General features: G+C 40.2%; 1 protein-coding gene across 3 annotated transcripts in view; it reads right to left on the bottom strand.

Moving 5' to 3' along the window:
• The window catches only part of CAB39 (calcium binding protein 39), a 107,360-nt gene that overhangs the window by 74,325 nt on the left and 11,338 nt on the right, over window positions 1–21,697 (bottom strand). Inside the window, exon 1 of one of the 3 annotated variants that reach the window (XM_054549962.2) lies at window positions 8,801–8,911. The exons of 1 other annotated variant lie outside the window; for it this stretch is intronic. The gene's annotated coding sequence lies outside the window, so the exon portion shown is untranslated. Of the gene's footprint in view, window positions 1–6,950; window positions 7,198–8,800; window positions 8,912–21,697 lie in introns of those variants that run through there. One more of the 3 variants, XM_063713113.1, reaches the window with a different exon arrangement.

Genomic DNA, 21,697 nt, shown 5'->3' with positions numbered 1-21,697 from the left:
AATTTTCACCTGAAACCCATGCAGAAAGGAGCTAGAGGCCAGAACCAAGATGCTCTTGGAGGGTAAGTGAGCAGGAAATCTAGCAAAGTGCCTATAATTTCTCTATTGCTACACACAAAGCTGGACTCACACCTTTGCTCAGCAACTCGTCTGTCCGAATACTGTTTATGCCATGAATATAAACCTGGCAATATTGTGACTAAAGTGTGATGGCTTCACGTAATACCCACGATGGAATATTCAAAGGGTTAATCTGGGTTCCTAAGAGTGCAACACTATTTATAGAGCCATCCTGTTATGCAGCGTTGCAGCTTTTTTGGATTGACTGTTTTTATCAGTGTTAAACTGGAATGACTCATTGATTAAGGTGTGTTATATACTGTGATGTGTACTCCCTAACCCAATGTCTGCGAACACTTTCCATCCATGAAACCACCCTGCACCCTTTCTCTAGCTCCCATGGTAACTAATTCCTGTATATCTTTAAAGTCACATAAAAGGCCAGCCGTGACATTACACACTGAATGTAGGTGTCAGGATTCAAGGCAAGTCTTCTGATTCCAGATTCTACTTTTTGTACTTACTTGTTCTGTCATCTTACACATAAATCTGGTATTACAAAAAAATGTAAAACATAAAAATGTAATTTTAAACACAGTAATCACAAATAAATGTTTGCTGAGTGACTTTGTTAAATCCAGACCAAATAGGCAAAGGGCAATTTCTAAGATTATGAGTCAAATAAACATGAAAAGGATACCCCTGAATGCCCCATCCTTAAAAAAAATTTTTTTTTAATTTAAAGATTTTGGCCAGGCGCAGTGGTTCATGCCTGTAATCCCAGCACTTTGGGAGGCCGAAGCAGGTGGATCACAAGGTCAGGAGATCAAGAACATCTTGGCCAACATGGTGAAACCCCGTCTCTACTAAAAGTACAAAAATTAACTGGGCGTGGTGGCATGTGCCTGTAGTCCTAGCTACTCTGTAGGCGGAGGCAGGAGAATCACTTTAACACAGGAGGTAGAGGTTGCCGTGAGCTGAGATGGCACCACTGCACTCCAGCCTGGGCAACAAGCGCGAAACTCTGGCCTCGCCGCCCCCCCACCCCAAAAAAAAAGAAAAAAATTTTAAGAAGTTTGGCCCATACCCCAGCTTCATCTGCTTTTAAGAGGATTATTGCTCATCATTGATAAAGTTCCTTTTCTATTAAATCTCAGATATATGCTGCATAGAGAGTACCTTCCAGTCCCAACCAAGTCTCCGGAGTGCAAGCACAGGTCTGAGGACCATGAGCTTCTCTACATACTCATCATCCTTTGGGAAAATAGTATCCTAACTAAAACAAAGTTCCTTTAGGCACATGTCTACATTTTTCTCAGAACACTTACAAAAAAAGATTTTTCAAAGACTTCAAATTTTTTTAACCTTTCCAGAATAGAGAGGCAAGGGTAAAGGTAGACCATCGTTAGCGGAACATTCTCCACGATCCTAAAACTAGATATACTTATTATATATGTCAAGTAGACCATTAATTCCATTTTGGTAATCTAAAGTATTAAATAATTCTTATGCTAACTATCTTTAATGAATGAATGAATTATAGAATGAGTACTTAATGAAATGGGCTTAGTGAATGTATTGTTTAAAAACACTTATGTTCCTCTTAAAAAAGGCTTTCTGTTAATCCTTAAAATTTTTCTTTATAGTAAATGAGAAACGTCAAATTATGAATGTTTATGAAATATGCTGTAATGCTAAGGTTCATTCTTCACTGGAGCAACAAAATATATTTGCTTAGAGAAAAGAGTGGGCTTTGCTTTAGTAGGTGATTTTTTAGAGAAAAGTCATTTTACAAAGTAGCAACAGCTCTTGCAGAAAGCTATGTGTTAATTTTACAAACAGGAACTTCATGTTAAACCTCAAATACTTATTGAGAGACTCATACTACTATTGTCAAATTTTACTGTGGTGATTTCAGTGTACCATGCAGTTGTTACAGATTTCAAAAACTAAAGTTATAATAAACACAACAGACTATTTCAAGCTCCCTTAAATTCTTTCTGGAACAAGGTAGGACATATATAAACAACCACTGTAACATCTAAACACAGTTATATAGAATATACTTCAAAATATGGTTGGAGGCCAGGCGTGGTGGCTCACGCCTGTAATCCCAGCACTTTGGGAGGCCGAGGTGAGCGGATCACAAGGTCAAGAGATCAAGACCAGCCTGGCCAACATGGTGAAACCCCATCTTTACTAAAAATACAAAAATTAGCTGGGCATGGTGTTGCGTGCTTGTAGTCCCAGTTACTCGGGAGGCTGAGGTAGGAGGACTGCTTGAACCTGGGAGGTGGAGGCTGCAGTGAGCCGAGATCGTGCCACTGCACTCCAGCCTGGGCAACAGAGTGAGACTTTGTCTCCAAAAAAAGAAAAAATATATATATATGGCTGGAAGTGTTTTAACCAAACTGACCATAACTAAGTAGCTCTTTGAAGTTAAGAATGTATCATGGGGCTGGGCATGGTGGCTCACGCCTGTAATCCCAGCACTTTGGGAGGCCAAAACAGGTGGATCACTTGAGGTCAGGAGTTCCAGAGCAGCCTGGCCAAAATGGTGAACCCCTGTTTCTACTAAAAATTTAAAAAATTAGCCGCGCATGGTAGAAGATGCCTGTAATCCCAGCAACTAGGGAGGCTGAGGCAGGAGAATCACTTGAACCCAGGAGGCAAAGTTTGCAGTGAGCTTAGATTGTGCCATTGCACTCCAGCCAGGGTGACAGAGTGAGACTCCGTCTCAAAAAAAAAAAAAAAAAGTATCATGTATCAGAGCTCTGTGACTTTATTCTTCTAAGTTCTAATAACCATATATATACACACACATACACACACTTACCTGATTTCTGCAGACAAAAGGTTTCTTTCTTTATATTAATATTTGTTTTTTGCCCTAATTAAATACTGGCCCCAATTAGCAGTTTTCAAATGTCTTTTGTTGTTTACAAGAAAGGTAGTTTGCTCAGTACTGAAACAAGCTGCCATTTAAAGCATCAAAGCGAGTACTCTTCTAAATGAGTTTCTTCTAGTTGTGACTAAATGAATATCAAGTTCTAAATTAGCTTAATAACATCATAAATAAAGTCAAGTTTAAAAATTAAGGTCTATATCCTTATGTTTAAATTTTCTATATTAATGTAGCTTGGCAAAACTTTCAATATTTTTATCAATAACTCCACACAAAACTATCTTTAATAATGTCCTTTAGATTAATTATAAAAGTAAATACATATTTTCTTCACACTTGAAACTGTCAGACTAACACAACTCTTTCTGGAGTCAGTAGGGGGTCATCACAGCATTTTTCCAATGGACAGATTGCTTTGTAACTATTTCAGCAAAAAGACTCGTCTTTGGGGGTCTTATTTTTAATGAGTTACTCTATCTGTCCCTTCCTTTCTGTGCAGACGTAGCCGAGCTTACTTTGTCTTAGAGTTCCAGCCTAGTTGTCTGTGGAAGTCATATAGAGTGAGTGAAGGGAAAGAAACTGCAACTCCTTGTCTTCCTCTCTACTAACCAGACCTAGGACAGTCAATGAGCTTAAATGCCAGTTTCCTCATCTTTATAAAACTTGAGGTAATTAGACCTGTCCTGCCCACCTTAGAAAGCTACTCATAAGGAATGGCTAAACAAACGGCTGACCCGGCCACAAAGAGATCACACAATGTTCTGTGCAGTTATGTATACCACATATGAGAGTAAAATGCAGCCAAGGAAGATTCTGAGTGACTCTGATAAGGCAGCAGCAGTCTGAGAGTCAAAACACAAAGATTCTTAACTCATAACAAAAACTTAGGCCAATTTACACAGTCTTGAATCAAAAGTCCATGAGGGCAGCTATTTCTTTGCCAGCTAATCAACACTAGGACCTATTACCCTTTTCGATTTGCCAGATTAAAAATGCTGTCTTCTTGACTTCCTCTTCTTTCCACCCCTCTGATCAATTATTTTAATTTGAATTGCCAATCATTAATGACAATGAACATACTTCCATTTGTATTTTCTTACTGAAACTGTACATCTCTATTGCCCATTAGCCAGCTGGATTTGGAGTCCTTTTCTTATTGACTTGTAGGATACTGAATAATTATGAACATTACCCCTTTGGCTGTTTAGATTTTTTTTTTTTTTTTGCAAATATGTTCTCCTAGTTTGCCATTTGCATTTCAACTTTGTCACTTAACATAAGAAGTTTTCGTTTTCTCATAAGATTTATCGGCCAGGCGCGGGGGCTCACGCCTGTAATCCCAGCACTGTGGGAGGCCAAGGCGGGCGGATCACAAGGTCAGGAGATCGAGACAATCCTGGCTAACACGGTGAAACCCTGTCTCTACTAAAAATACAAAAAAATTAGCTGGGCATGGTGGCGGGCGCCTGCAGTCCCAGCTACTTGGGAGGCTGAGGCAGGAGAATGGCGTGAACCCAGGAGACGGAGCTTGCAGTGAGCTGAGATCGCGCCACTGCACTCCAGCCTGGGCGACAGAGCAAGACTCTGTCTCAAAAAAAAAAAAAAAAAAAAAAAAGACACTTATCTGTAAATCTTTTTATTTAGGAATTCTGGATTTCCTGCTAGGCTTGGAACTGCATGCTGAGTATGAATCCAAAATTTCATATTTATAGATATCAAACATTTATGGTCAAGCAATGGTACCTTTCTGAAATAAGCCATTCTAATAGAATCTCATTTAATGAATCTCACTACTATCCAGTTTGAGAAAGGATGGCTGCTTTCATTATGGCACTGCTTAGTTATAGACAAAAAAGTAAATCAAGAAATCCACTGTAAGAATTTGTGACTTTTCTCCAGTTAGCCAGCAACTAATTAAGCTATTTTGGGGGAGGCATAATATATTCTTTATATGGTAACTATATCTAAATACATGTTGAAAAAGTATAACATTACATAAACTTATTTAAATTTGACATATTGTTCAAAATTATAGCTCTATGATTTGAGGATATTTAAAAAACTGAATGTATACACATGCCTTTTAGAATTGGATTCCAACTTATGATGTGATCAAATTCCCATTCCTAGAGTTGGGCATGGATGCCTGTAATCCCAGCTACTCAGGAGGCTGAGGCAGGAGGACTGCTTGAGGCTAGGAATTAGAGACCAGCCTAGGCAAAAAAGTGAGACTCCATCTTTTAAGAAAAAAGACAAAATAAATTCCCATTCCTAGACCTTATCCCAGTCCAAGCCAAGCCGGGGCAAATACGAGAAGTAAATTGACGAAATATCAAATCTGAGCAACCATTTCCATGGGTATCAGGTAGGAATATTCTGAAGTAGACCTGTATCCTTGTGTCTTAAGCATGGAGGCATCCAGGATTGGGATAAAATGAAAGAGATGTCATGAAGAAAGAGCTGAAAGCATTTTCAACAGTCTAATAAGACATGTTAATATGTAAATAACCATCTCCACACTAACCTGTGTGGTGTCTGGGAACGAGAACCATATATTCACATCGAATCTGCACCACAATTAGCATAGTCAGCAACCAAATTCCTATAAAATTTATCCAGCTGTGGTTTTGTCAGAGGGAGATAAACTTTGGGGGAATTAACTCAATCAGGGGACCGCCTGAATTATTCTCCAGGCATTCCTATTTGTCACTGCTCCTCTCAGAGTGTGGTGCTCCAAACAGGATCCCATACTCCCCATGTGTCAGCTAACCAGGCAGACTACCTTTCCATATATTTCATAAATGTGATCTTAAATTATGTTAAGTTTTAATAGTCACACCACACAGCTAAAACACTTTCTACTGAGCAATTTAATTGACCCAAGTCTTTTGTACATGTTGCATAGGAAGCCCCATCTTCATCCACTGTATACTACTGCAGGGGTCCCCAACCCCTGGGCTGCGGAGTGGTATGGGTCCAGTGGCCTGCTAGTAACAGCAGGAGGTGGGCAGTGGGTGAGACAGCATTACTGCCTGAGCTCTGCCTACTGTCAGATCAGCAGCAGCACTGGATCTCACAGGAGCATGAACTGCGCATTTGAGGGATCTAGGTTGTCCGCTCCTTATGAGAACCTAATGCTTGATGATCTGAGGTGGCACAGTTTCATCCTGAAACCATCCCCCGCCCTGCATGCCTCACCAACCCTAGACCGTGGAAAAACTGTCTTCCACGACACTGGTCCCTCATGCCAAAAAGGTTGGGGTCTGCTGTATTACTGTATTTTGGGACATGCCAGCAGGACTGAACAATTATTCCTATTTAATTCCTTCTGATTTAGACTCAGCACGTAGTATGGCATTTAAATTTTTTTTCTTGGATCTTAATGCTGTTATCCAGTATACATTAGCTTCCCCTACCAGATTCCTGTCAACTACAAATCTGATTAGCAAGTCACACAGGTTTTCCTTTACTTCCTGCTAAAAGTATGAATAGGTCAGGGAAGAGAGTATTGGAGCTTTCCCATAAAGCCTCTCATCAGTCTGTAGTTTGTGTACAGTCATTAAATAACCACGAGGCCACCAGGCCACCTAACTGCATTATAGTATCACTGGTGGCGTATAGACTACTTTGACCTCATGACCCATGATGCACATATATTCATACAAAGAAAACAAGAGTCACCAAATAGCACTTATACTTACTATGTAAAATTATACTGACATTCTTTATTCTATTTTGTTCTATCCTAGCCCTTCTCCTTCCCTTCCTTGTAAATGCTAGTCATAACCCACTAAGGTGATTTTATAACCCACTGATAAGATCGAACCTGCAGTTAGTAGAAGATTTAAAATCAATCTGAATAGCTCTTTTATACTAATGATAGCAACCATATTCACAATGCTGAACTTCTCCAATTATGGCAAAGCACAAAGACTTTATCATGATTTAAGACTTCAAATTAGAGGCTGGAGGTGGTAGCTCATACCTGTAATCCCAGCACTTTGGGAGGCTGAGGTGGGCGGATCACCCGAGGTCGGGAGTTCAAGACCAGCCTGACCAACATGCAGAAACCCCGTCTCTACTAAAAATACAAAATTAGCCGGGCGTGGTGGCGCATGCCTGTAATCCTAGCCACTCGGGAGGGTGAAGCAGGAGAATCGCTTGAACCCGGGAGGCGGAGGTTGTGGTGAGCAGAGATCGCGCCGTTCCACTCCAGCCTGGGCAACAGGGCGAAACTCTGTCTCAAAAAAAAAAAAAAGACTTCAAATTATAGTTTCATATTACAAAGCATTATTTAGAAACATCTGTAATACATGACTGATTTCTCTGAATATGTTAAAGGTCTTTTATCAATATAGATCTGCCATCTTTAGTTTTACCTACAATGATTTATTCACAGATACCCTAACAAATTAAGAGTTAAATTATCATATCTTTAGAACTAGTTTCAGAAAACGCGAACTTCGGCTATTTCTAGACAAATTAGCACTGTATTTTAAAATACAAAAGGTTAATCAATGTCTACATTTTAAAAATATCTATTTTCCTTCTGGTTAAATTTACTCTCACTTGCTACAAGGCTGTGTAAACACAGTCCATATGATCATGGGCAAACATCACAGCCTCACCCACATTTTGGTAAATAAGAAAAGCAAACAGTGAATCCTGCTCTTTTATAGAGATAATTCCTTTAAAAGAATACCTAAACAAATGAGAAAACTTGAAAGTTCAAGTATGGGGAAAAGGCCTTCCATAAAATTATTTTTGTGTCAAAGAATTAAGGTAGATTAGAAATGCTATGGTTCTAAAGTCATACCTGAGAGTGGTGAAATGATTTTTAGTTTTTCCTTTTAGTCATTCCAATGAATAACTATTTTGAAAAAAAGTTTTATTTGCAAAATTTATAACCTTAAACTTATTTCTACAGCATCAGATATAAACCTGGAAAATCACTCTCCTTCAAGGTCTAAGCATTGCTATTTCTGTTCTGGCCAAATGCCCACAAAAGCACAAACATGCCACAAAACCAGCCTAAGCTAAACCACCATAGTAGGAGATTGGAAGGTTTCTTTATAAACTGCTCAAAGGCTGTGGTATGGTGGTATTTAGTATAAACAGATTTTTTCCAGCAGCAGTATTTAGACTCACAGAATGCACAAGTACACAGCCCTGTAGATGATCACATAAAACATTCTACCCAAGGATAATTTCTGTTGAGAATTTTCCTAACCAATCAACATATTCTTTCCACTCCACTCCTCCACATCAACACACTAACTGGCATATGAAGCCTTGAACCTGATGAAATAATGAGGCTAAACAACACTGAACTTCAGAGGAAGTAACCAAACCTCATTTGCCAAGTGACTGGTATGATCAAATATAAAAGCTCTTGCTTGTGTTTTTGGAGGAAAAAAGTTCCCAATCATGAGCCTAAACTCAGCTCATAAACCAAAAGATCAGAACTAAATGGCATGAATGATAAGTGGTACATATTCGCTAGGTGTTCCAGGACTTAGAATACAGCTGGGGAGAAAGGCACAAATACAGAAGACTTAAATCCATGGAAGACTAATAGGCACAGACAGGGCACTGTGTGCTGAAGATCCCAGACTTCAGTGGAGACGTTTCTTGAACTGCATTATGTAGAATGAAAAATTTGGATAAGGGTCAGAAAATGTTTGACTGGAAGATTTTATGCAACAGTCTGAGGTATGATAAGGCAAGAAAAATGACTTTGTAATTTCGTCAAGCTCTGGTGGGTAATAAAGTATCGGGTGAAAAAGCAGGCAGAAGGTGAAAAACCCAAGTGCTGTTTACAGAATAACCACATACCTTCTTTTATTGCTCAAAGAACATTCCACACTTTATGGAGTGGTGCTTTCCAGGTAAGTGTTGACATCATAATATAGTCAAACTGGAAAACTTGCTTTTTAATTTCAAAGCAGTATCTAAAATGCACAACAAAAGCATCTTATATCCAAGGGAACATAAAAATTTAAGTTTTAGTGAGAGGCCTAAAACCATTCAGGAAGAGAGGTACAATGGATACATTTACTTAAAAAAACATTAAAAACTTATTTTCCTCTACAAAAATTTTGAACATGGGATTTTATTTTTCCTTTACTATTTTGGCAGAAGAATATTACTAACACAAGTCAATGTGAGGACTAAACAAAATATTTGTGACAGCGCTCTGTAACCTCTAACAAACAGATGATCACTTCCGTGCAGGCCTCAAAAATCTATCCTCTGGATTTTTCTATCTCCCCAAATGCTGGGGTTATTGTTAACCATATCGCCAATCTCTCAGACTCATAGTGGCTTGAAAAGGAAGTTACATTGTTTAAAATTAGATTTTCTGCAGGTGTCCTCAGAGGGTAGCGGGAGACAGGGTGAGCTTGTTCCATTAACAGTGGGAGAACAGCAATCCAGGCACTGAAGTTTTGTCAAACTAAAATGACAGTAGCCATGATTCTGATAGTGGCTTTTAAGCCTATTCTAAGATCTGCAGCAGGTGAGGGTCTATCTCCTCTTCAGCCCAAACACCTCACTCTTATCAGTTTTACATATTGGGTTTCAGTGTCATCAATTTAAAAAATTTTTTCTAAAAATTACTTTAAAACTGTGTCTATTGGGGGAGGGGGGAGGGATAGCATTAGGAGATATACCTAATGCTAGATGACGAGTTAATGGGTGCAGCACACCAGCATGGCACATGTATACATATGTAACTTACCTGCACGTTGCGCACATGTACCATAGAGCCTAAAGTATAATAATAATAATAATAATAATAATAATAATAAAATATTTTGAAAGACAAAAAAAAAAAAAAAAAAAAAAAAAAAAAAAAACAAAAACAAAAAAAACTGTGTCTATTAAAAATGTCTGCATGTTGGGTGCAGAACTAGTTTCTGAGGAAAACACTAACCTGGCCTCCAAGTCAACTTATATAACTAGATTTGAAATCAAGTCCTGGTTAAGTTTTGAAAGGCAGATATTAGTGTTGGCTGCCATTCGAGCCAACTGTTAAAGCCAGAGCAGCTACCAGACACTCTAACCTTGGACCTCTCTGGTACTCAATTTTAATTAAAAGGTTGGCAGCATGAATCATTATAAAGGGCCACTTCCACAGCTCCAGAGCATCAGGAAAACGATTTAATTAAACTGCACTCTGGCCTAATACTATGTCTTTTATGTCTTGTACTAAGATACCTTAAACTTGAACTCAGGTACTTCATTTTTACAGACACTGTTGAGATCAGAGAAGGGTCAAAGTTTTGAGATTTTTTGACTCCCCTCCTTCCCCTCCTCCTGACCGAGATTTGAGAAGTATATTAAGGACTCAGAGCTCGCATTAATAAAGGATCCACAGGGTCTCGATTACAGAAAATTATGCTTCTCCTAAGTGGTTGGCTTTCTTTTTATCTCATAAACTGTCTTGGATTTGCTCTTTCTTTCTTTGTTCTGGCTACTCAAAACTCAAAGCCAAATGTGTAGCTACTGTAAAAGACAAGCATTTGATACTAACCTTGTCCTGAGAATAATTTCGTCTCTCTTTACCTTTCCATTGCTTTTTATCTAACTCTTTGGGGTGACGTGGAAGATGAGACAGAAGGGGAGAAAAAAAAAAAGAGAGAAGGAAACATATTCCTAATTTTCTCCATTTCCCTAAAATGTCAGGCTAAGGACATGAAAAAATCTAATTTTAGCATGAGGGTGTAGCTTTTAACCTTACCACCATGTTAAATTTGTTAAATACTGTAAGATCTAGCATGTCAATATTCTCACTGCTGTAGAAATAGGTAACAACGTTACAGGGACATCCTGTCTGGGAAGAGATTACTACATTAAGTCAAACATAGAAAATGTGTTAAAGCCATCAACATGTACAATGTGCAGCAAAAGAGACTTCCACCATTTTTCTTGAGAGTCAAATACTTTCTATCCATGAGTAACAGCATACCAGCCCATTTGAACATGAGAGATGGTCGGCATAACTCTTACATCTCTCAAAGAGCCCCTATGCAGTGTGCAATAACTGCTTAGTTCCTCTCGTTCTCCTTTCTGGTAAGTAAAGATAAATAAAAATACTTCCAAGTTTCTTCAACATACTTTTCAAGCCCCTATTACATGCAAGCCATTACAGATATTAAAGTCTAAATGGTCTTTATAGAAAAATTTTTTTGTTGTTGTTGGGCATGGTAGCTCATGCCTGTAATCCCAGCACTTTGGGAGGCTGAGGTAGGTGGACTGGTTAAGCACAGGAGTTCAAGACCAGCCTGGGCACCACAGTTAGACCTGGTCTCCATAAAAAAATTTAAAACTTAGCTGAGTGTGGTGGTGCGCACCTAGGGTTCCAGCTACTTGGGAGCCTGGGGTAGGAGGACTGCTTGAGCCAGTGAGGTCAAGGCTGCAGTGAGCCATGACTACACCACTGCACTCCAGCCTGGGTGACGGAAGGAGACCCTGTCCCCCCCAACCCCCACAAAAATTATTTTTTAACTAGGTATACAAAACATTCATAAATTAAAATAATGGCTGACCTGGGAGCAGTGGCTCATGCCTATAATTCCAGCACTTTGGGAGGCCGAGGCGGGCGGATCACTTGAGGCCAGGAGTTCAAGACCAGCTTGGTCAACATGGTGAAACCCCATCTCTACTAAAAATACAAAAATAAGCCAGGCGTGGTGGCAAGTGCCTGTAATCCCAACTGCTCAGGAGGCTGAGGCAGGAGAATTGCTTGAACCCGGGAGGCAGAGGTTGCAGTGAGCCGAGACTGCACCACTGCACTCCAGCCTGGGTGACAGAGCGACAACTCTCTCTCAAAAATAAAAAAATAAATAAAATAATGGCTGAGCTCTACTTGTAAACCGTGATTCCACATTCTACTCCAAACTCTCAAGGAAATTAAGGAAAACAACAAGAATTCAAGGGGTATCAGGGCAGGCAACCAGCAAAGAGCACAATGTAAACGGAAAACAAGCCGATGAGATAAGCCAAAATGCTACCCAATCAACAAGTATTGGTCACTTGATGCTTTCCTATGATTCAACAGAAAACACAACCCCACCACCGCTGCCAAATATTGGTGGTTTAGACCAGAAGACTAATAATGCAGAACAGTGTTCCACCTGGGTGGGGCACATATTCCAGTTCCTCCCTCCACAGCTGAGAGAATGTAAGTGCAGTGACTCCTTAGTCATGGGTGGAATGCCTCTGGGATCCTGTGGGCCAGCTCTTTAGACTCCCTCAGGCCTTCATGATACCTGTGGCCAAAAGCCCTAAAGCAGGGCCTACATTTAAGACTAACATGAGAGATAAAGGACAAAATAACAGGAATGAAGATGTGGTCTGGGTCAAATAACCAAGAAGTCTATGGATGTTTGATTTTGGACACCTAAACAAATGAGAGGGGAAGACGATAGACTCCACCAATCCTCGGAAGGGTCATAGGGTCATTCTATATCACCCCCAGGACCATTTCTTTCTGGCAACTCCCCCACTACACATACCACTCACATAGCTCCAGTGGGTGGTACTATGGCCTTACATGACCACATCCCTGCTGGCCTCAACAACCTAACCGAGAGGTTAGGGAGGGGCAAGCTAGACACTGAACAGGAAGTCAGTCCATCCAAGGGCTGAAGTTCCATGATACATACTTAGGAAATGCAGGTGGCCAGATTTTCTATCAGGTGGAAAAAACTAGTCTGCACAGAGATCAAGGGGCGAATGAATAAGCAAGGAAATGCAGTAGGAAACGGACAGTCTTAAAGGTGCCTGTATTCTTGGTTCCAGCTTTTGAGACCCAGATGCACCTCTTCCTTTTCCCCAAAATAAAATTTTACTAAATCCCTGTTTTGTTGGAAGAAACAAGAGTTCCAATTAATACAAGGGGCTACCTCTAAGGGCAGGGGTCAGATCTTTGTCCTCTTCACCTTTTAGAGGGCCAAACTGGCCTAGTGCAGGCTGCGAGTGGCACTGTCTTATTCTTCCATATACTCTGCATATCTACTTTTGGGGATGGAGATCTGAAATGTGTCATTAACAGGGGAAGAAACAAAGAAAAAAATTAAAGTGTAAAAACGGTATGTCTATTTTCACAAATTGAGAACAAAGTTCAAGATTATATAAGCAAATGCAAATTAAATGTAATTTTTTCCCCTAGCCATCCTAAACTCAACTCCCAAAACGATCTTGTGAAACTCCTGGTATTTCCCTTGGAAACATTTGCTCTAAAACTTGGAAGGGATATGGAAAATAAAGAATTAAACATTATATAAATATGTAAGTATAGGAATACTGCTACACTGTCTCCTTAAACAGTCCTTTTTTAGAATTATAAGGCATCCAGTAACGACCATTTAAAATCTGCAACTCCCCAATTTCTCTTTCAATAGTTCCTGAGAAGCTACTTATGGGAGAGTGAAGGAAGAGAGAATCTGGGCAAAAACAGTGTTTACATTTAGAATCTCCTTTCAAACAAAGTCGAATACTTTAGAGCCAGAAGCGCTAACAGCATATAGCTCTCACTGAGAAGGAAGAAAAGTCAAGGCAATCTACTGAAAACCCTTTAAGTTTCAAGGAAGGAATGCTACAGCTCCAGAAGCAACACCTGAGAATCAAACTACGTTGGGTGTATGTGGGGGGACATCCGAGGACCTGATACGACAGCCTTACATCCTTAACACCAAAAAAATGAGAGGAGGGGGTCAAAAAACAGCTAGTCTTGCAATTGCTGAATGGTAAGATGACAATGTATCATCCAAACCAGGGCAAATTGGAGAACGAAGGGGGGCACGATGAATAAATACATCAGGACAACAGGCATAAATGAGTGCTGTCTGGGAAGTTGGGACATTTGGTCACCCCTACTAATCTGTGACTATTTTGATTCCCCTATGACTAGCCAACTTTCCTGTGCATGTCCATTTCTCAATCTAGCAAAGACAGAGCACCCTCTACTTAGAGTAGGGTGCAACAGGGTAACCTGCACATAAATATTTGTTAGTCCTGGTTGAAAAAAATTCCATATTTAAAATTTTTTTTAATTGTCAGTGATAACGTAAAGAAGTCTCTCTTGGCAGTATTTAATACTTCAAATCAGTAAATATCTACAATTCTCGAGATTTATTGGGGACTATGCCTATGTCATGAAATAAATAACTTTTCAACCTCCCACTAACCACACTGACCCAGGCCAGGTGGGCAACTAGTTGCCATTTCTCCTACAGGCACACACTTCATTATCATCATCATTTATCCCATCCTGCTCTCGTTGCTGAATAATCAGAACAGGCTCATCTAACTGATCTCATTCCCCCAGCGGCAAGAATCTCAACATGAGTTTTTTCTCCCTACTGAATCTTTGAGCGATTTTACCCTGATTCATGCACCCCTATATTTGAAAATTAACAATAAATGCATTTACATACATGACCCTAGACAGCAAGTGCCATTTTCATGTACTCCTCACAAGGTTGGATACAACTGAAAATAACAGAGATTATGTTTGTATGCACACATTAGTTTTAAATAAAGATGAGGTAGAAGATGTTTCCTAAAACCCAAGTAAGGGGTCTTTGACTGATAAACCTGAAACTGAGTTCTCCTGTTAAGAGATAATTTCGGCCGGGCACGGTGGCTCATGCCGGTAATCCTAGCTCTTTGGGAGGCCGAGGTGGGTAGATCACGAGGTCAGGAGATTGAGACCATCCTGGCTAACACAGTGAAACCCCGTCTCTACTAAAAAATATAAAAAATTAGCCGGGCGTGGTGGCGGGCGCCTGTAGTCCCAGCTATTCGGGAGGCTGAGGCAGGAGAATGGCGTGAACCCGGGAGGCGGAGCTTGCAGTGAGCCAAGATAATGCCACTGCACTCCAGCTTGGGCGAGAGTGAAGACTGTCTCAAAAAAAAAAAAAAAAAAAAAAGAGAGATAATTTCACCAAGCTCTCAGCTCTCTCTCCTTTGACCACTCACTAAGACAGTCTTAGAACTAATTCTACTTTCTGTAGATTTAGGATACTCCATTAAATGGGGTGTACCAATAAAATCAGTGCAGGATAAACTGGAAGGCTCTAACCTGTTAGAACATTTTTAACAACACTAAGTTCGAAAACGCTAACTATTTTCTTCTCCACTCAACAGCTAAAATAGCTAGATGTTTTAAATATTAGCTTTATTGAGATAAAATTCACACACCATACAATTCACCTATTTAAAGCATATAATTCAGCTGGGCATGGTGGCTCACATCATAATCCCAGCACTTTGGGAGGCCTAGGCAGAAGAATTGCCTAAGGCCAGTTCAAAGACTAGGCTGGGCAACATAGCAAGACCCCGTGTCTACAAGAAATTTAAAAATTAGGCGTGCAGGTGCTCGTCTGTAGTCCTAGCTACTTGAGAGGCTGAGGAGGGACGATTACTTGAGCCCTGACGTTTGAGGCTACAGTGAGCTATGATCACACTAATGCACTCACAGCCTCAGTGACAGAGTGAGACTTTGTCTCAAAAAAAAGTATTTTGAAGCATAAAATCCAATAATTTTCAGTATATTCAGAGTTAAGCAATCACCACCATAATCAATAAAACAGCTAGATTTTTTAAGACACTGAAGATCACTTGTAGTAAGAATGAAAAAGGAATTTTATTTTTTTCCTGGTTTACATGAGTATCTTAACAACCTGGCTATATACGGGACCAAACTCTTTCTCAGAAAGGCCCTACCAGCAGTACATGAGATCATCTTACCTTATGCATCTCAATGCAACCCTACTTGCATTAAGCATTATTACTTGTTAAAATCTCTAATAGCACCCCCATTGTTTTATTTACATTTACTTTATTTTGCCACTATCTGATCTGGTTGTTCACTTGTCCAGTGTTTTAGCCTTTAACTTGCTTGAAAGGCAGCATGCTTTAAGGGTTAAGACCATCTCTTATCAGATCCCAGTTTAAATCCTAGCTCTGCTGTTTAGTAGAGGTATGAACCAAAACCTGGGGATAAAACATTGACCTTCTGTATCTCATTTAGTTATAAAATGACTGTTAAAATTTTAACATGAATAAAATGCCTAGGGCAGCATTTGCAACTTAAAAGGAGCTTACTAATAAATGGCAGTTATCAGTTTCTATAAGCTTTTACTATACTGAGGTAATGTCAACACTTGGCCATTATCGCACAAATTTTTTTCACACATTTTTCTTAGTTCTTTTCTTCTATCACTCGACAGCAATGAAAATAAACCTGCTTTTTCATCCAATGGATATTCATATAAGTATTCTTCGCTGGGCGCGGTGGCTCATGCCTGTAATCCCAGCACTTTGGGAGGCCGAGGCGGGTGGATCACCTGAGGTCAGCAGTTTGAGACCTGCCTGGCCAACATGATGAAACCCTGTCTCTACTAAAAATAACAAAAATTAGCCAGGCATAGTGGCAGGAGCCTGTAATCCCAGCTACTCAGGAGGCTGAGGCAGGAAATCACTTGAACCTGGGAGGCGGAGGTTGCAGTGAGCCGAGATCGCACCATTGCACTACAGCCTGGGGCACAAGGCGAGACTTGGTCTCAAAAAAAAAAAAAAAGTTTTCTTCTAATGTATAGTTTTTATTCATTCTCCCAACTGATATATTTTCATATAAACGGGAGCTTAATTATCACAATTCATTTTCCCAAAGAATAACCAATCATTTAAAAATATTTTGCTCTAGCCTGGGCAACATGGTGAAACCCTGCAAAAACTACAAAAATTAACTCGGTGTGATGGTGTGCACCTGTAGTCCTAGCTACTCGAGAGGCTGAGGTGGGAGATCACTTGAACCCAGGAGGTCGAGGCTGAAGTGAACCATGATCGTGCCACTGAACTCTAGCCTGGGTGACAGGGCAAGATTCTGTCTAAAATTATAAGAAAAAATTTTTTTTCTAAATAATCCTTTCTTTTTCTCCACTAATGTGTGATGTTGCTTATGTAGCAGGCTCATATGTATCTTCTACTGTGTTCCATAAGTCAACTTTTTAAAAAATCTGACAGTATTCTCTGGCCAATACTACACTGATTCAACCTGCAAAAATTTTCTCATTTGTTCTTATTTAAGTCTTTTTTCACTTAAATTTATAGTTTTCTTTGTAAAAATCTCAAATATTTATAGATTCCTTCACCCTGGGCATTTCATTTTTTATTGCTATAATGAATGAGGTTTTCGCTCAAGATTTTTCATAACCAAGTGGTACCAATTATTAAATATCTTTATGTGGTATAAAACCATCTTACTAAACTTTTTTTTTTTCCTTAAGACAGTTTCATTCTTGTTGTCCAAGCTGGAGATCTTGGCTCACTGCAACCTCCACCTCCCGAGTTCAAGCGATTCTCCTGCCTCAGGCTCCTGAGTAGCTGGGATTACAGGCACATGCCACCACACCCAGCTGATTTTTTTGTATTTTTAGTAGGGATGGGGTTTCACCATGTTGGCCAGGCTGGTCTTGAACTCCTGACCTCAGGTGATCCACCCACCTCAGCCTCCCAAAGTGCTGGGGATTACAGGCGTGAGCCACAGCGCCAGGCACTAAACTCTTATTTTTAACTCTTGATTTGATTCTCCTGGTTTTCCCAGGTTTAAAATTGTGACTGTCTGCAAATACTACTATATTCCACCATTTTTTCCAATAGTTAAGTCTTTTATTTGATGTATTCTTGCACTGGCCAAGACATTATCAAACATCAGTGTTACTGGGCATCCTTGTTTTGTTTTCTGATTTCAAGTGTTCATAAAAGAAGAACTGTTTAACATTGCTATCTTGGCACATATTGGGATGATATAGCCAGAGGTTAAATACTAGCTGGTGCAAACCTCCCAAGGGTTCAAAACCAGGCTCTGTGGCTAATTTGCAACTAATCTTTGGGCAGACTAACCTTTTGGCCTGTATTTCATAATGTGTAAAATAAGCATAATCTCTTTCTTCAGGCTGAGGGGATTAATTGAGATAACGTAAGTGCTTAAAACACTTACTTGGCACACAGTAAATACCAGGTTTTGTCTTCTTTGACAATCTCATATTTAATTAGTTTTGCTGGTGTTTTACTTAGAATGTCCATGGCTTCTGTATGTGCATCTGGGGCCGGGTGCAATGCTTCACGCCTGTAATTCCAGCATTTTGGGAGGCCAAGGCAGGAGGACTGCTTGAGCCCAGGAGTTCGAGACCAATCTAGGAAACAAAATGAGATCCCGTCTCCACAAAAAATTTAAAAAATTATAGCTGGGTGTGGTGGCACATGCCTGTGGTCCTAGCTACTCAGGAGGCCGAGGCAGGAGGATTGCTTAAGCCTAGGGGTTCGGGGCTACAGTAAACTATGACTGCGCCACTGCACTCCAGAATGGGTGATAAAGCAAGACCTGTCTCAAAAAAACATATAAAAGATAAATTGGGGCAGGGTGCGACGGCTCATGCCTGTAGTCCCAGCACTTTGGGAAGCTGAGGCAGGTGGATCGCTTTGAGCTCAGGCATTCAAGACCACCCTGGGCAACATGGCAAAACACCATTTCTACAAAAATTAGCTGGGCATGGTGGCTCACCCCTGTAATCCCAACTACTTGGGAGGCTGAGGCTGGAGAATCACTTGAGCTTGGGTGGAAGAGTTGCAGTGAGCAGGAAAAAAAAAAAAAAGATAAATTGGAATATAGTTTTCATCCTTTGTAATGTCTTACCAGGTTGCTGTTCTTATATTTTATATTTTATTACGTTTTTAAGAGTTTAAGCTAGTTTTTATTTATTTATTTATTTCTGAGATGGAGTCTCACTCTATCGCCCATGCTGCAGTGCAGTGGTGTGATCTCGGCTCACTGCAACCTCTGCCTCCCAGGTTCAAGCAATTCTCCTGTCTCAGCCCCCGAGTAGCTGGGACTACAGGCGTGTGCCACCACACCCAGCTAATTTTTATATTTTTAGTAGAGACTGGGTTTCACCATGTTGGCCAGGCTGGTCTTGAACTCCTGACCTCAGGTGATCTTCCTGCCTCGGCCTCCCCAAGTGCTGGGATTCCAGGCGAGAGCCACCGCACCTGGCCTGGGCTAGTTTTGTAACATGAATTTGGTATCTTTTGGTATTCTAGGATCTAGAATAAATCTAGTTTGTTTTCTGAAAGTTTTAAAGAGAACATATAATTTATATATGGGTATTTATGTTAGGTATATCATTTATGTAAGAGTATATAATTTCTATGCTAACTGGGTCTGGAGCACTCCTTCCCCTATCTGGTTGCGAGGGCATGGCCTTTAATACATATTTAATAGATTCCATGAGTTAAGGCCAGGCACAGAGGCTTACACCTGTAATCGCAGCACTTTAGGGAGGCCAAGGCAAATGGATCACTGGAGCCCAGTTCTAGACCAGCCTAGGCAACATAGCAAAACCCCATCTCTACAAAAAATACAAAAAAATTAGCTGGGCATGGTGGTGCACACCTGTAGTCCCAGCCACTCAGGATGCTGAGGAGGGAGGATCACTCAAGCCCAGAAGGTTGAGGCTACAGTGAGCCAAGACTGTGCCACTGCACTCCAGCGTGGGTGATAGAGCGAGACCCTGTCTCAAAAAAAAAAAGAAAAAAATATATACATATACATACACACGCGCGCGCGCGCGCACACACACACACACACATATACATACATATGGTTAACAATCTATTCAAGTGCTCTACTTCTTAAATACATATTTAAATATTTACATACATTTAAAATATCCCCCGCCCCTCCCTTTTAGCTTCCATAAGGGGTACCCTCTTCCAATTTATATATATTTAAATATTTACATATATTATTAAATATGGTTAACAATCTATTCAAGTGTTCTACTTCTTAAGACAATTCTGAAAAGCAATCAGTTCCACCTTCATTATTAGCTCTTTCAAAGTTGTGCATGACACACAAATTTAGACCCAGTGTCTACGGTTACTTGGTCACTTTCTTCTGGATATACTCCTATGTCTTGTTCCTCTTCCCTCTCTGTACTTCTATTCCCTCCTCTTCTCAATGATAACAAAAGCCTCCATAAAAGACAGTCTTTTGACCTTTTCAAACACCAAAGGGCATCAGCATACAATCTCATACGCTAAGCACACTGATTCCTTCTGTCTTCCTTTCACTATATTTAAAAAGTCCAGGAGCTTCCATAAGATTAAAAAAGAAAAAACATTCCCCGCCCCTCCCTTTCAGCTTCTGTGGGGGAAGGGTTGCCCTCTTTCCATCAACTCAGTTTCCAATCACTATGTGAACAAAACCAAGACTAGCCTTTGAGTAAACGAATAGGTTAGCAACAATCTTAAAGAACAGAAATGAATGATTTTAACAATATAAAAATAGAAGGTATTTACACTTTGCTGTATTTACATACAGGAAGATGCTAACAGTTCCTAGTTCCTTCCTGCCTACATGGGAAGGTTAAGGCACAGGGATGCAGGCCACTGTACCTGTGACTAATGTGCCATATGTGACTTATGTGCCAAAGCATATTAGATAGCTATAATGAACACAAGTAAAAGGACCCTATAAAAACATCAAAATGAGACCAGGCGCAGTGGCTCATGCCTGTAATCCCAGCACTCTGGGAGTCCGAAGTGGGCAGCTCACTTGAAGCCAGGAGTTCAAGACCAGCCTGGCCAACACAGTGAAACCCCATCTCTACTGGGAAAAAAAAAAAAATACAAAAAATTAGCCGGGCATGGTAGCATGCACCTGTAATCCCAGCTACTCAGGAGGCTGAGGCACGAGAACTGCTTGAATCCAGGAGGCAGAGGTTGCAGTGAGCCGAGGTCATGCCACTGCACTCCAGCCTAGGTAACAGAGAGAGACTCCGTCTAAAAAAAAAAATTGCTTAATTAAATTAAAAAGCAAAAACATCAAAATGACTTTCAGGTCCTAGAAAATATTCCAATTTAAATTGTGCGACTTAATATTTTCAGATAATCTCAAATATGGAAGAACTATGCATTCTTTCAGCAATCCTATCCTGCCCCATCCTTATCTAAGACATTTAATAGAATCCTACTAAAAAAGGAAATAGTTAATAAATAAATGGATGGTAGCTTCTAGAAATCAACACTTAGCTAGGACTCTGGCAATCAACATCAAGTGCAGTCTCATGATTTGTAGATTCCATCTTTTCCTTTTATGGAAAAACCGTACTTTTAACTTTCCTAATTTTCTTGCATGGCTCCATTTCATCACAACTCCTCAAAGATCACTGACAGCAACCCAGTAATGAGAAATGAAAGTTCTCTGTGTCCTGAGACATCAAACATCCTGACCAGGAGACTTGACCTCATCTGTTTCTGTATCAGAAATGTCCTATGTTCCAGGATGATTCTACATTCCAGTATCCTGTGGTAGAGGCAGCATGGTAGGTTGCAAGTTCAAGCTCTGTGACCTGGGTTTCAAATCTAGGACCCCTTTCTACATGCATAACTTCGGGCCAATTACACAATTTGCTTGTTTTTCTCCATTACTCATCTAAATATATGAGGACAAAATTTGATATTAAAAAGGGCTGTTAAAAGATTAAACGAGGTAAACTATTCATAGAGGTTTTTTTTTTTTTTGTGAGTGTGTGTGTTTTTTTAGATGGAGTTTCACTCTTTGTTGCCCAGGCTGGAGTGCAATGGCGCAATCTCGGCTCACTGCAACCTCCACCTCCCGGGTTCAAGCGATTCTCATGCCTCAGCCTCCCAAGTAGCTAG

Source organism: Pongo abelii, chromosome 11 (genome assembly GCF_028885655.2).
Source record: "Pongo abelii isolate AG06213 chromosome 11, NHGRI_mPonAbe1-v2.0_pri, whole genome shotgun sequence".
NCBI classification, from domain to species: domain Eukaryota; kingdom Metazoa; phylum Chordata; class Mammalia; order Primates; family Hominidae; genus Pongo; species Pongo abelii.
This window is presented reverse-complemented; position numbering and strand designations above follow the sequence as displayed.